Source organism: Bos grunniens, chromosome 21, assembly GCF_055505025.1.
Source record: "Bos grunniens cultivar Pamir isolate PY7600 chromosome 21, Bosgru_T2T1.0, whole genome shotgun sequence".
In the NCBI taxonomy this organism is placed as follows: Eukaryota; Metazoa; Chordata; class Mammalia; order Artiodactyla; family Bovidae; genus Bos; species Bos grunniens.
This window is the reverse complement of record NC_141185.1, coordinates 67620609-67637069: the sequence shown is the minus strand read 5'-3', so window position 1 is coordinate 67637069 and position 16461 is coordinate 67620609. Positions and strand designations below refer to the sequence as shown.

At 43.7% G+C, this 16461-nt stretch overlaps 1 protein-coding gene across 9 annotated transcripts in view; it reads right to left on the bottom strand.

Annotated features, from left to right (window-relative positions):
• ATP10A (ATPase phospholipid transporting 10A (putative)) overlaps positions 1 to 16461 on the bottom strand; it is a 183039-nt gene that overhangs the window by 77473 nt on the left and 89105 nt on the right. Inside the window, exon 1 of one of the 9 annotated variants that reach the window (XM_086365411.1) lies at positions 8722 to 8954. The exons of the other annotated variants lie outside the window; for them this stretch is intronic. The gene's annotated coding sequence lies outside the window, so the exon portion shown is untranslated. Of the gene's footprint in view, positions 1 to 8721; positions 8955 to 16461 lie in introns of those variants that run through there. 9 annotated transcript variants of the gene reach the window in all.

Genomic DNA, 16461 nt, shown 5'->3' with positions numbered 1-16461 from the left:
AGAGTCTTCTCTTGTGTTGTTGAAAGAGGGTGTTTGTTATGACCAGTGCATTTTCTTGGCAAAACTCTATTAGTTTTTGCCCTGCTTCATTCCATATTCCAAGGCCAAATTTGCCTGTTACTCCAGGCAAAGTTTCTTGACTTCCTACTTTTGCATTCCAGTCCCCTATAATGAAAAGGACATCTTTTTTGGGTGTTAGTTCTAAAAGATCTTGTAGGTCTTCATAGAACAGTTCACCTTCAGCTTCTTCAGCATTAGTGGTTGGGGCACAGACTTGGATTACTGTGATATTGAATGGTTTGCCTTGGAAACAAACAGAGATCATTCTGTCATTTTTGAGATTGCATCCAAGTACTGCATTTCAGACTCTTTTGTTGACCATAATGGCTACTCCATTTCTTCTGAGGGATTCCTGCCCGCAGTAGTAGATATAATGGTCATCTGAGTTAAATTCACCCATTCCAGTCCATTTTAGTTCACTGATTCCTAGAATGTCAACATTCACTCTTGGCATCTCTTGTTTGACCACTTCCAATTTGCCTTGATTCATGGACCTGACATTCCAGGTTCCTATGCAATATTGCTCTTTACAGCATCGGACCTTGCTTCTATCACCAGTCACATCCACAACTGGGTATTGTTTTTGCTATGGCTCCATTCCTTCAGTCTTTCTGGAGTTATTTCTGCACTGATCTCCAGTAGCATATTGGGCATCTACTGACCTGGGGAGTTCCTCTTTCAGTATCCTATGATTCTGCCTTTTCGTACTGTTCATGGGGTTCTCAAGGCAAGAATACTGAAGTGGTGTGCCATTCCCTTCTCCCTTTTCTTATATTACTCAAGCTCAATCAGAGCAACAAGCAAAGTTTCAGTAAAGGAAAAAATCGCCCACAATTACTGGATGGATTTATATAGATAACACCAGGCTATGGTAATTTAGTTTTAAAGTCTCCTCTGTGTTGGAAACAATTAAATCATACTAAGGATAATCAGTCTAGTAACACTAGGAAACCAGGCTATGTGACTTATAGACAGTGCCAATATATAATTTCTCTGGAAGATAAAGATTCATATAGAATAGACTAAGTCAGATGACCTGAGATATACTGGGCTACATCTGATCGAAGTTCTTAGCTTAATTCTTACTTATGACTTTACTAATACTGCTTGCTATGTTATTTGTATTTCACCTGTTTTACAAAACTGCTGCTTCTTACACTGACAAACGTGTGACTGAGGCCTCTGATAAAATAATATATAGTTCCTTATGAGATTGATGATGTTAATGGTGTAACTCTAGATATGGGAAGAAGCAACAAGAGGGAATGTTTTCCTGGACCAAGAGGCTAGTAAGACAGGTGGTCCAGAGAATTTTAGATACTGCTTTATGGCCTAGTCCAATAACAGCACATTGAGTGGCTTGTCAGCAAAACCTCTGCCAGAGTTGAGAACAGACATTCTCAGCACCATGGGATCAAATGGTCATGAAATGCCCCCCTTAAAATCATGGTCAAGTTTAATCAAGAAGGGGGTCTGCCAACTGAAAACGGACACTTGCCATCTACCTCTACAAAGATTAAATCATGGCCACTGCAGGTGCTGACCTTCAACTCCCCTGAAAGGAGTTCAGGGTGGAAATCAGGAATGAGGCACTCTGCTCTGGGAGAAACTGGCAGAACATGCCTGCAGGTAGGTAGATCTTTTCAGGAGATTTTATGAGTCCAAATTCTTATATCTTCTCATACCTAGAGAAATACTGACATCATTAATGGTGACATCTACTTTGGCTATTAAGGAGAATTTGATAATCAAAAGTCAAAATAGAGTAGCTACGGTTCAGGCATCCCAGAAAATAACTAGGTGATTCCATGGGTGTAATTTCAGACTAGACCTTGAACTATGGGTGTAATTTCAGCCTAGCAATACTCGTCTGCTAAAGCAATACTTGCTTTCTGAGTCATGTCAGGCTTGGATGCCACAGACATTCTCAAAACAATGTCTGCAGGCAGCTGCTAACTGCAGCCTTACTTTTTATAAAACTAGGCAACTGACTACAATTCTCCCCAAAGTGCCAGGTCCAGACTGGGTTTCACGCCTATTCTTGTGAAAAGAAATGAGATTTATTTTGTCTATTAAGATTCTGGGCTTTCCTTGTGGCTCAGCTGGTAAAGAACCTGCCTGCCATGTGGGAGACCTGGGTTTGATCCCTGGGTTGGGTAGATCCCCTGGAGATCCCTGGGTTCGATCCCTGGGTTGGGAAGATCCACTGGATAAGGGATAGGCTACCCACTCCAGTATCCTGGCTCAGCTGATAAAGAATCCACCTGCAATGTGGGGGACCTAGGTTCCATCTCTGGGTTGGGAAGATCCCCTGGAGGAGGGAAAGGCTACCACTCCAGTATTCTGGCCTGGAGAATTCCATGGACTATAGCTATGGGGTCACAAAGAGTCAGACATGACTGAGTGACTTTCACTTATTTCACTTACTTTCACTTATTAAGATTCCAGTTGTTACTCCTCCAACTACTTCTAATTGGGTCTGTTACACCAAAATGGCAGACCAAGAGATTGAGATTTTAATCATACAAGACTCGTATCTAGGACTTGGAATTCAGGAATACTTCCAATTCAGTGTCTATTCTCCAAACTCTATGCTCTGCTAGGCAGGCCTACGCCCATGCACAGCAGGAAGAAGTTACAGAAGAAAGAGACCTCCGCCCCAGTTTCCAAGAAGTCTCTGGGGAGGGTGGGCGGTGGAGGGGTGTTGTTAGGAGAAGTACACTGTTGAAACCTGTCCTCCCTGGCCAGGCACCATAGTAACCATTTGCAAGAGTTGTCTTATGACAGGAGGTCATGGTAAGGAATCAGTTCAGTTTAATCACTCAGTCATATCCAACTCTGCGACCCCATGGACCGCAACACACTAGGCTTCCCTGCCCTTCACTATCTCCTGGAGTTTGTTCAAATTCATGTCCATTGAGTTGATGATGCCATTCAACCATCTCATCCTCTGTCAACGCCTTGTCCTCCGGCCTTCAATCTTTCCCAGCATCACAGTCTTTTCCAATGAGTCAGTTCTTCACATTAGGTGGCCAAAGAATTGGACTCTGTTCTTCAAAGTCCTCCCACCATACAAACCTCCATCCATAGTATCAGATCTATAGATCTGATAGACAGAGTGCCTGAAGAACTACAGACGGAGGTTCATCACATTGTACAGGAGTCAGTGATCAAAATCATCCCCAAGAAAAATAAATGCAAAAAGGCAAATGGTTGTCTGAGGAGGCCTTAGAAATAGCTGAGTAAAGAAGAGAAGGTTAAGGCAAAGGAGAAAAGGAAAGATATACCCATTTGAATGCAGAGTTCCAAAGAATAGCAAGGAGAGATAAGAAAGCCTTCCTCAGTGATCAATGCAAATAGAGGAAAACAACAGAAAGAAAATTAGAGATACCAAGGGAACATTTTATGCAAAGATGGGCTCAATAAAGGACAGAAATGGTATGGACCTAACAGAAGCAGAAGATATTAAGAAGAGGTGGCAAAAATACACAGAAGAACTGTACAAAAAAGATCTTCACGACCCAGATAACCACAATGGTAAGGAACACAAACTAGTAAGCCACCACCAACCAGAAGACTTCGGGAAAGGTCAAAAGGAGACACCACGTGTCCGACCACCTCCCAGAATCCTTCTTGCTGGCGTCCATCTTGGCTGCGATGCGTGCACCACCAGGAAGGACTCTGAGTCATATGACAGGCCAAAGACAAACCCGGAAACTAATCCCATCACCGTAAAACCTGAGACCATGAGTCATATGGCAGAGAAGTTCTCCTGGGTCCCCTCACCCTACCGCTCTCCACCTGGGGGCCCTTTCCCAATAAAATCTTGCTGTGTCAGCGCATGTGTCTCCTTGACACATGTTCATTTCCGAGCATTGACAAGAGCCCACTTCCGGGCCATAGAAGGGGGTCCCCCTTCCTGCGACATTGTGATTATATAACTATCACTCACTTAATATTATTGTATCACAATTGGTCAACAGAAAAATTGTAGAATTTTATATCACCAAAACTACCATTAATCACTGTATAAAATCCTATAATCATCTATAAAACCTATAATCACTTTATAAAATCCAGATGCATATCAGAATTATCTGGGAATTTGTTGAAAAATACAAATGTCCAGGTATTGTTTTTGGGGGGCCAGAGCTCCAGATATGTTTTTAATGAGCAGCCACATTTAAAAACAACCGGACTATATGAGGATCTTTTACTTTTATAGTTGTTTCACTTTTTCTATTTCATATCCAGTGATATCATTTCATTTAGTTTATGCTTTCCAATTTCTCCATCTCTTCTTTTGATGTTCTTTCTGAAGCCTTTATCAAGCATAATAGAAAAGCTTTTGTATGCATATATATAAATAATATGTATAACTTATATATTTAGAGAACTTATGAAATTTTGCCTAACTAAAAATTTTATGACATTTTGATTCCACTTGTTTCACTTAATATGAATAGACTATCAGATTTCTAACTTAAAAAGATACGCAACAAGCAGCAACAGTTTATGGTATAGGGTAAATATAGTCAATATCTTGTAATACCTATCATGGAAAATAATTTAAAAACTAATATATGTGCATATGTATAACTGAGTCACACACACAAAAAATGAATTTTACTTTAAATGTCCTATGGACATCTAATTATAATATATAAGATATAAAATTTCAAATATATTTGTGTAGGATATGATTAATATACATAATTAAAAATAAATATATATTTAAATTATTAATGACATCATTCAAGATGCTCTTGTTCTTATTTTTTTCTGTACTTGATAAAATATTCTCAGAGAAAGGTTAATGTCTTACTATGATTACATATTTTTTCTTTCTCTTGTATTTCTTCTGATTTTTGCTTTATCTATCTTTGTTTCTTTGTTGTTAAGGTGTCTGGTGGTTTAATATATCTACCTTCTTTGTGAATTTTACCTTTTATCATGAAAAATATTCATCTGTTTCATTAAAAAATTAATTAATTAAAAAAAGAAATGAATGTTTTCAACTCAGTGACCTTACAGTGAACCTTGCCAAACAAAGTAAGCGAAAGATAGTGATGAAGATCAAATTGGAAATCAGTTACAAAGAAAAGGAAAAACAATAGAGAATAATAGTTGAAATCAAAGGACTGTTCTTTGAGAGCCTTAGTAAAACTGATAAACTTCTAACTGGACTGATAAAAGAAACACAAATTACCTGTATTAGGATTGAGCAAGTATGAAAGCTTGTCAATAAATTCAACAAATTACATAAAAAGGGGTAATTCCTTAAAGGACACAAACGACCAATACTCACTGAAGAAACAGGTAACCTGAACAGCCCTGTATCTATTAGGAAAGTAACCTATGATATGATCCTATACACAGAAAGTCTCAAGGAATCCTCAAGTACTATAGCTAATAAATTCAGCAAAGTCACACAGTACAAGTTCAACACACAAAAGCCAGCTGTTTCTATACACTAGGGAAAAACATTCTGAAAAAGAAATTAATAAAACAATATGTAAAAGGATAAAATATCTGGGAATAAATTTAACCAAGGAGATGAAAGATTTGTATAGTGAAAAATACAAAACATTGTTGACTTAATATTGTTAAGATGCCTAACCTAAGTGATCTATGGACACAATTTAGTCTCTGTCAAAATCCCAACAACCTTTTTTGCAGAAATGGAAAAGTCAACTTTCAGATTTATGTGGAATCACAAGGAATGCCACATAACCAAAACAACCTTAAGAAGAATGAAGTTGAAGGATTTACACATCCCTATTTCAAAGCTTCCTACTGGCATAAAGGCAGACTAACAGACCAACAGAATGGAAAGTCCAGAAATAAACCCTTGTATGTAAGGTCAAATACTTTTTGAAATGAATGCCCAATTCATCCAATATGAAAAACTGGTCTCTTCATCTCTTCAGTAGATGGTGCTGGGTGTCCTCATGCAAAAAAAAAAAAAAAAAAAGAAGTTGGACCCCTAAGTCATACTACATACAAAAATTAACTCAAAAGGGATCAGTGATCTAAACAGAAGAATAAGACCATAACATTCTTAGAAGAAAACATGGGATAATTCTTCCCGATCTTACATTTGGCAATGAATTCTTAGATATGATAACAAAAGAACAAGCAAGAGAAGAAAAGACTGATAAAATGGACTTCATCAAAATTTTAAAATTTGTAAATGAAAGAACATTATCATTGAACTGAAAAGACAACCTACAGAGTAAAAGGAAGTATTTGCAATCATACATCTGATAAAGGTTTAATATTCAGAACATGCAAATCAAAACTGGGAAACAAAAATAATCACCTATTTAAAAAATGGGCAAAGAATTTGAGCAGACAACTATCCATAGAATATATACAAAGGGTCAATAAGCACATTAAAAGATGCTTAATATCACTGGTCATTAGGAAGACGGAAATCAGAAGCTCAATGCAATACCGCTTCACGCCTACTAAGATGGCTATCATTTTTTTTTTTTAAGGAAAACAACAAATATTGGCAAAGATCTAGAGAAATGGGAATCCCTATACATTTCTGTTGAGAATGTAAAACTTGCAGTCACTGTGGAAAAAGAGTTTGGTGGTTCCTCAGAAATCTAAACATAGAATTACCATTTGTGTGTGTGCTTGTGCTCAGTTGTGTCAGGCTCTTTGTGACCCCATGGACTGTGGCCTGCCATGCTCCTCTGTCAGTACAATTACCACATGGCCTAGCAATTCCACATCTAAGTATAAACCCAAAAGAAATGAAAACACAGACTGTTCACTGCAGCATTATTCACCATAGCCAAACAGTAGAAACAACCCAAGTGACATCAGCAAATGAAGAAACTGTGCTATATATTGAATACAAACAATAGAATATTACACAGTCATAAAAAGGAATTACGTTCCTTTTTATGACTATAAATTATAAAGGCAGAAGACAGATAAAAGGTTCCAAGGACTGGGGGTATAGCAAGGTACAGCTTAATGATTACAGAGCTCGGTCTGGGGTGATGAAAAGTTGTGGAACTAGATAGTGGTGATGTTTGTAGAACACTGAGTGAAATTTATGCCATTAAATTGTACATTTAAAAAATGGCAAAAACGACACTTTCATGTTATATATATTTTAGCATAAGTAAAACAAAAATATTGGCTGACCCTCACCACACCAAATGTGGAGGAACCAGAATTCTAACACACGCTCATGCGGACACAAAATGGCGCAGTCACTTGGGAAAGCAAGTTAGTAGTCAGCAGTTCTCAGAGAAGTTAAACATACACCTACCACAAAATCCTGCCACTCCACTCCTGCGTATTTTATTTATCTAAGAAAAACGAAAGCGCATTTCCATACAGAGACCCAAACGTGAGTTTTCATAGCACCTTGATTTGTAACTACCGAAAACCATAAACAAATCAAATGTCTATCAACAGATGAATGCATCAAGGTATCTATCTAGTTGACACACATCTACATAAAAGAACACTACTGGCAATGAAGAGAGACAAATTATTATTGCACAGCAACTTGGATCAATCTCAAAATATCTGTACTAAGAGGAAAAGGCCAGGAAAAAAAGTACACACTGTATGATTCCATTTGTAATTCTCTAGAAAATCCAAAATGATCAATAACGACTAAAAGATTAATGGTGGTCCAGGAACTCAGGGAAGGATGGGAAAGACAGATTAAAACTTCTAGGAGTGACGACATGTCCACTCACTTGACTGTGGTGATCATTTCCCTGGTATATACATATGTTGTCAAAACTCAAATTGTTCACTTTAAATATGTGCAATGTATTACATGTTATAACATATTATATATATAATATATTAACATATTATATAACATATGTTGATTGCACCTCAGTGAAGCAGTTTTTGAAATGAAAGGGCAGAATTTACAACTGATAATTAAATAGCAAAAACTGGGGATTTTCTTTTTCTAGTGGCATATTAATTTTCTCTAATTTTTAATTTTTTGCATGAGTCTTATAGAGTAGGTAAAAATAACCACTTAATCAGTTGCCTGTCCTTTATGTACTATACTGTCATCTGACTTCTCTAAGGATACTTTTCATTTTAGGAAAAGAGAAACTTATTTCTGAAAGAAAATAACTACACTTACTTCATTCTCCAACAAAATGAACCTGCCCCGATCAAGGACTTTACTTTCACAAGCCTAAGGTCCCAGTACATGGAATTCTTGAAATAAATTATTTTCACTGGGACTTGGCATCATTTCAATTCTAAATCATTAATTTAACATGAGCTTTTTTGTTCGCTTCTTGAATATCAGCAGCTGGTAAGCGTGACGCAGCCCAGATGACCACAGCCAGCCAGGCCACCCTCAGCAACTCCCTGTCCCTGGGCCCCGGGACTAGCCCTCCAGCTTCCTTCAAGCATCGTGCTACCCGCGCCTCCACCACCAGCTTCAGCCTACTCTCTGTGTCCCTCCAAACCTTTCTGTAACCGGGGGCTTAGCTCAGCTCCCGCTCACTTCTGACCCTCAAGAACACCCACAGCGCAGACCTGCTTAGCACCCAAACAGCGCCCTCTCTTTTGCTGAGGACGCGCTATATGCCAGGAACCAGGTCTTAACTTGTCTCCAGTTCCTAAAACAGCATGACCAGAAGAGCATTTTTTACCCACTTGGCACAGATGAAGAAACAGCGACGCCCCCCGGGCATGAGCTGGCCCCGCAGAGTGAGGCAGGAAGTCCAGTCTCTTCACAGTATCATACCCTCCACGTGCTCCTTTTTGCCCCCGAGGTCAGTGGGGTGAAGGGCTCACAGTGGTGGAGACAGGGCCCTGGTGACGAGGAACAGCTGTGCCACGCGCGCTGCTCTCACGCGCCTCCTCCACGCCTCCGCCCCGGAAACACTGGTGTCAGAGCCGCCCCTTCCTCCGCCAAGCAGGTCAACAGCAGCGGCCTCAGGGCTTATACTGACGCACACACTTAACGGGCTAGCAACACTCACTCTCCTTCTGACCATAACCCTCGTCAGGTGGAAAAACCTGAGCAAGAAAAAGAATCCTTTTCCTTACCCAAGGATCTGAAGTCAGACAGCAACTGTCCTCCCCGCTCCCCACCGCCCCTGGGGGCAACAGGGGCACTTCTGGATCTTTCCTCTAGGGCGTAGGACGGAAACTCTCAGCTCCTGCTGAGCAGTCAGCTGGTGGTGCAAGGCTCTTAATCCCCGCCAGGTTCCCTCATATGCACAGTCAGGTAGCGAACCTGGTTCCTCTAGACCAAAGCCAAGGAGAGGTGCAAAGCAGAAGGAAGACAGGGGATGCCTGGCACTCGGACAGATGTCCTCTTTTGCAGGGAGCTGATCACAGTCCTCTTTTGCAGGGAGCTGATCACAGTCTCGATGGCTCCTGTCACAGACATGTATGGCCCAGCAGTGACAGGGACGCCAGTCTCACACAGGCTCTCTACCAGCATCGGCCTCCAGCGAGATTCACCGCAGGCAGCAAGTGAGGGCCAGAAGTGCAGTGGAGACTCCTTTACAATCTCATCCTGAAATGTTTATCCTCCTTTTAAATCTCATCCTGAAATATTTATCCTCTGTATTCTATGATGCCCCTAAGGCATTAGTACAGTCTTAATTTGCCCCACACAACAGCAATGGTTCAACCCAATACACAGAATTGAACTTGTAATTAAATTGACAAGCATACATAGCTGTTTGCAGGCATCGGTCACCAACAAGGGGGAGTGACCTAGTTTGGGAATTAGTGACCCCTCTGGGAGGACAAAGGGCTTGCAGAGTCCACATGGGAACCCCAAGTCTTCCTGCACCAATCGAGTGCCTGCCAGCAGATCACAGCATCTTTCCAGGCTTCTGCTTCCATCAGGTGAAGTGGGCATGACGGTAATGCTGCCTCACGGCTGAGAATGAAGAGGGCATCAGGTGTGAGTGGTCACCCACTAAGCAAGGCAGTGAAGGCCCGTGGGGGTCCAGCCAAGGCAGCCCTCCCGGAGGGGAGACAGCACATGGAGTGACAGGGCCACAGAAGGAACCCTGCAGAGACTCCCAGGCCTTCCTTCCTGGAGGAGGCTCCCGAGACATCCACGGCGCCCCTCCTCTGGGCCACCAGGGCCTTTGCATTCAATGCCATCCCCGCCCATCCTCTGCTGTGAACAGCTCAGCTCACCACTGGGGCTGACAGCGCTGCTTCCGAGCCCGGGGCTTCTGAAGTGGCCCAGGGGCTCCTGCCCGCAGCCGCCACACCAGGGAGCACATATCGCTGGCTTCTTTATGCAGGCGCATGTCGCCCATGTTTAACTTAAATCTCCCCCGCCCAGGTCTACCTTCCGCTGCTCTGTTCCTGACAAAGCTGGGCCTCTGATTGGCATAAGGAGGCAGGTGAGGGCTGTCTCGACCAGAGGCCAGGGCCTGGCACATCACGCCTCGCATCGCACTCCGAGCGGCAACGGGTTGCAGCATCCCTTGTCGCAGCTGCTGCCTTTGTTAAACGGGAGAAGCGATCGACCCAAACCCCCTGGGTCACTGGGGGTCACCCGAGAGGCCATGCTGGGGGCCTGGCACCCAGCAGACACACCAGCAGGCACTGGAGCTGGACGGGTCATGCCCAGGGCACAGCTGCCTGCCCATTCCTGTTGTTTCTCCACCCACAGCACTACAGGATCCCTGCCTTTTGTCACGGAAGGCAGTCTCAGAGCAGGGGCATGAGGGGCCTCGGAGACCTCAGGGTCCAATAATGCCCACTTCTAAATGGCTTGGGGGAAAGTGACTTGGTGAAGGTCTTGAGAACATGTCATGCTCCCACACCCCTCCCGCCGGCATCACTCACCCCTGAATCTGTTCACAACTCCACCGCCTTCCACCTCTCCTGACCTCCTCCTGCGAGACCCCGGGATAGAGTCCTCTCACCCAGGCTATCAGGCAAGGTCAGAAGCAGAAGAGTTCACGCTCAAAGGAGGGGTCAGGGCTGAAGCACCAGTTCTAGAACCGCTTCCCTCTGCCTTTTTACTGTTCACACTCTCTCCAAGGAAAACCCCCAAGATATGAAGTGAATGCAGGTGGTGGTGAATTTTATGTGCCAACTTGACTGACCACAAGACATCCAGATTAACATGTTTCTCGATGTGTATTTCTGGACGAGACGAGCATTTGCATCACTGAACCAAGCAGATGCCTCCCCCAAAGTGGGTGGACATCACCCAACCCACTGAGAGCCTGAACACAGAGATATAAACATGGACAGACAGACACACAGACAGACAGACAAAGAGACTACATATAGATAGAAACTGATGCATCCTTCTATCTATCCATCTATCTGTCATCTAGCCTATTGGTTCTGTTGCTTTGGAGAGCCCTAATACAACGCACCATGACCTTTTAGGGTCTGTCACTTTTTCTGAGTACTCCCAGAGACCAAGTGAAAGTAAAAGTGTTAGGCACTGAGTTGTGTCCAACTCTTTGTGACCCCATGGACCGTAGCCCACCAGGCTCCTCTGTCCATGGGATTCTCCAGGCAACAATACTGGAGTGGGTTGCCACGCCCTTCTCCAGGGGATCTTTCTGACCCAGGGATTTAACCTGGGTCTCCTGCATCGCAGGCAGATTCTTTACCATCTGAGCCACCAGGGAAGCCCCAGGACCTAAGTAAGACACTTTTCAGAAACAGTCTCACGGCCCTGAGAGCACTCAGTGTAAACGAGGCAAGAGTTGGGAAGGACACAGTTTCTGTAAGCAGTTCTGCCTTTGGTGGTCTCTGCCAAAGGTCTCACCTTTCAGATACAGCTGACCTAGCTGGTAATAATACTGATTTCAGGGGCAGGTACCTCATGATGGGAAGATTGCAGGTCTCTGTGTATCTGCCTGTGCGTGCGTGCGCGCACACACACACACACACACGTGTGCATTCATGTTGGTCACAGGGGTGTGCTGTCTGCCTATAGCTTGTCCTTAAATTCTAAACTTTAAAAGCCAAGAATGCTTGTTATACATAGTATTAACAGTCTTGTGTTGCAATATTTCTGGAGGCCTCAGAGGACAGGGCTGGTATTCAAAATTCCGCCCATGGGCAGAACCTGAAAGGAGGCGGGAACCATGAACAGAGGAAGCCCACAGGACTGCAGGGCACACCCCGGGGAGGACCTGGGGCACCAAGCAAGGAGGCCTGGGATGTGCTGGGAATGTCACCTCAAAGCACAGGGAAACTTACATTCCCACATGTAAAATAGGTGGCCAACGGGAATGTGCTGTTATGTCTGAGGAAACTCAAACAGGGGCTCTATGTCAACCTAGAGGGGTGGGATGGGGCAGGAGATGGGAGGGGATTCAGGAGGGAGGGGACACGTGTATACCTATGTTGAGGTCTGACAGAAAACAAAATTTTGTAGAGCGATTATCCTTCAATACAAAATAAATTTTTAAAAAAAGCCCTGGTGCATCAGAAAGTGTCCCTTCGGAGGAGGCGGCAGCAGGCAGGTGGGGCAAGCGGCGCCCTGACCAGCGGCATCGGCTCAGGGAGGAGCGGCCCCAGGACTCCGGGGACGGCGCCCTCGCCTGGGAAGGGTAGGGACAGGCGGCCAGGGCAGGAAGCCCAGGGCCCTGCACTCGCTGTGCCAGGGCTGAGCCCAGAAGGCGCTGCTCAGAGCCGAGGGCAGAGCAGGTCAGGCCAGCAGGGGCTCCCGCGCACGGACCGAGCAAGCAGTGCAAACAGCACCTCTGAAATGCCATGTATCGTTCACTCATTGGCATTCACTCATCGGAGGCACTCATCGGCACTTCTTTTGTGGAAGGTGATCTGTATTGTGACTCCAAAAAAAAAGTGTCAATTAGTGAATTACTGAAATATCTGCTTCCGTCAGGAGAACAAGAGGAACACAGAAACTGATTATTTTCCTACTCGGGTTGGAAAACAGAGGAAATAAAAATAGAAAACTAAGTACCTCCACATGTAAATCAGTACTGCTTGGCTTCTCAGACCTGAATCCCCCATTGATGTCCAAATGAGATCCTGCCTCTGTGGGGCTGACAGGCCTGGTACTCTGCATTTCTCCCTGGCTTAAGACTCCACCCACCAACCTCTGGACCAGGACCTAGGAACACAAGGAGTTACATGCAAATATGATAGTTTTTCCAATGTAAACATTGGTCCACGGTGGGCTTCCAGGACCAAGGATGCCATATCTGGTGAACTTAGCCATCCTTTACTTCCGATAGCTCAGACACATAGGTCACTGCCAAGGATGCCCCATCTGTGACACTGGAAACCACTGGCCACTGCCCTCAGATTCGAGCAGCCCAAGAGCTCCCAGCTCCAGACTCCCAGCTGCAGTGGATAGCTCTGCAGCATGACTGGCACATGCCTGTGAGGAGGCTGCGGACATAAATAGTCTTGTTTCTTGATTATTTTCCTTTTGCAAGCTTGGCCTTTACAGCCATCCTAGGATTTGAGGTGAAGCATCTCCAGAGATGAGAGATGCCGAAGAGATCAAGAAGAGATGGAAAGAATACATGGAAGAACTGTACAAAAAAACTATCTTAATGAATTGGTTAAGGCGATGGTGTGGTCAGTCACCCACAATCAGACATTCTGGAGTGTGAAGTCAGGGGGGTCTTAGGAAGCACTGCTGTCAATAAAGCTAGTGGATGTGATGGCATTCCAGTAGAGCTATTAAAATCCCTAAAAGATGATGCTATCAAACTGCTGCACTCAATATATCAGCAAATCTGGAAGACCTAGCAGTGGCCACAGGACTGGAAAAGGTCAGTCCTTATTCCAATTCCCAAAAAGGGTAGTACCAAAGAATGTGCTAACCATCGGACAATTGCACTCATCTCCCATAGTAAAGTCATGCTTAAAATCTTGCATGCTAGGCTTCAGAATTACATGAAACATGAACTTCCAGACGTCCAAGCTGGGTTTAGGAAAGACAGAGGAACCAAAGATGAAATTGCCAACATTTGCTGGATCATAGAGAAAGCAAGGGAATTCCAGAAAAACATCTACTTCTGTTTCATCAACTATGCTAAAGCCTTTGACTGTGTGAATCACAACAAACTGTGGAAAACTCTTAAAGAGAAGGGAATACCAGACCAGCTTACTTGTCTCCTGAGAAACCTGTATGCAGGTCAGGAAGCAACAGTTAGAACCCTGCCTGTATGGAACATCCAACTGGTTCAGGACTGAGAAAGGAGTATGACAGAGCTGTCTGCTGTCACCTCGTTTGTTTAACTTATACGCTCAGCACATCATGAGAAAGACTGCACTGAATGAGTTACAAGCTGGAATTAAGATAGGCAGGAGAAACATCAACAACCTTCAGTTCAGTTCACTCGCTCAGTCATGTCTGACCCTTCACGACCCCTTGGATTGCAGCATGCCAGGCTTCCCTGTACATCACCAACTCCAGGAAATTCAGGTCCACTGAGTTGGTGATGCCATCCAACCATCTCATCCTGTCATTCCCTTCTCCTCCCACCTTCAGTCTTTCCCAGTATCAGGGTGTTTTCTACTGAGTCAGTTCTTCACATCAGATGGCCAAAGTATTGGAGCTTCATCTTTAGCATCAGTCCTTCCAATGAATATTCAGGACTGATCTCCTTTAGGATGGATTGGTTGGATCTCCATGCAGTCCAAGGGACTCTCAAGAATCTTCTTCAACACCACAGTTCAAAACCATCAATTTTTGGGCGCTCAGCTTTCTTTATAGTCCAACTCTCACATCCATACATGACTACTGGAAAAACCATAGCTTTGACTAGACAGACCTTTGTTGGCAAAGTAACGTCTCTGCTTTTTAATATGCTATCTAGGTTGGTCATAACTTTTCTTCCAAAGAGCAAGCATCTTTTAATTTCATGGCTACAATCACCATTTGCAGTGATTCTGGAGCCCAAGAAAATAAAGTCTGCCACTGCTTCCACTGTTTCTCCATCTATTTGCCATGAAGTGATGGGACTGGATGCCATGATCTTAGTTTTTAATATTGAGTTTTAAGCCAGCTTTTTCACTCTCCTCTTTCACTTTTATCAAGAGGCTCTTTAGTTCCTCTTCACTTTCTGCCATAGGGTAGTGTCATCTGCATATCTGAGGTTATTGATATTTCTCCTGACAATCTTGATCCCAGCTTGTGCTTCATCCAACCCGACATTTCTCACGATGTACTCTGCATATAAGTTAAATTAGCAGGGTGACAATACACAGCCTTAATGTACTACTTTACCAATTTGGAACCAGTCTGTTGTCCTGTGTCTGGTTCTAAGTGTTGTTTCTTGACCTGCAACCAGATTTCTCAGGAGGCAGGTAAGGTAGGAGGTCTGGTATTCCCATCTCTTAAAGAATTTTCCACAGTTTGTTGTGATCTACACAGTCAAAGACTTTGGCGTAATCAATAAAGCAGAAGTAGATGTTTTTCTGGAATTCTCTTGCTTTTTCTATGATCCAACTGATGCTGGGAATTTCATCTCTGGTTCCTCTGCCTTTTCTATATCCAGCTTGAACATCTAGAAGTTCATGGTTCACGTTCTGTTGAAGCGAACAACCTCAGATGTGTGAATGATACCACTCTAATGGCAGAAAGTGAAGAGGAAGTAAAGAACCTCTTGATGATGGTGAAGGAAGAGAGTGAAAAAGCTGGCTTAAACAGTAAAGAAATTAAGATCATGGCATCTGGCCCCATTACTTCATGGCAAATAGAAGGGGAAAAGGTAGAAGCAGTGACAGATTTCCTCTTCTTAGGCTCTAAAATCACCACGGATGATGACTGCACCCATAAAATCAGAAGATGATTGCTGCCTGGCAAGAAAGCTATGACCAACCTAGACTGTGTTAAAAAGCAAACACGTCACTGTGCCGATATAGTCAAGATTATGGTCTTCCCAGATGTCATGTACAATTGTAAAAGCTCAACCACAAAGAAGGCAGAGTGCTAAAGAACTGATGCCTTCAAACTGTGGTGCTGGAAAAGACTCCTGAGAGTCCCTTGGACAGTGAGGACATCAAACCAGTCAATCTTAAAGAAATCAATCCTGAATATTGGAAGGACTGACGCTGAATCTGAAGCTCCAGTATTTTGGTCACCTGATGAGAAGAGCCAACTCATGGGAAAAGTCCCTGACGCTGAGAAAGATCAGGGCGAAAGAGGGCAGAAGGAGAAAGGACATCAGAGGATGAGATGGTTGGATGGCATCAATGATGCAATGGACATGAACTTGGGCAAACTCCGGAGATGGTGAGAGACAGGGAGGCCTGGAGCACTGCAGTCCATGGGGTCACAAAGAGATGGACACAACTGGGCAACTGAACAATGAACAACATTTCCAGAAAGCCCTGGCGGTTCTGTGGACCTTGGTGATGACGTCGGCACTGCAGCACGGGGCGTTGCATCTGCTGAGATCAGCACCG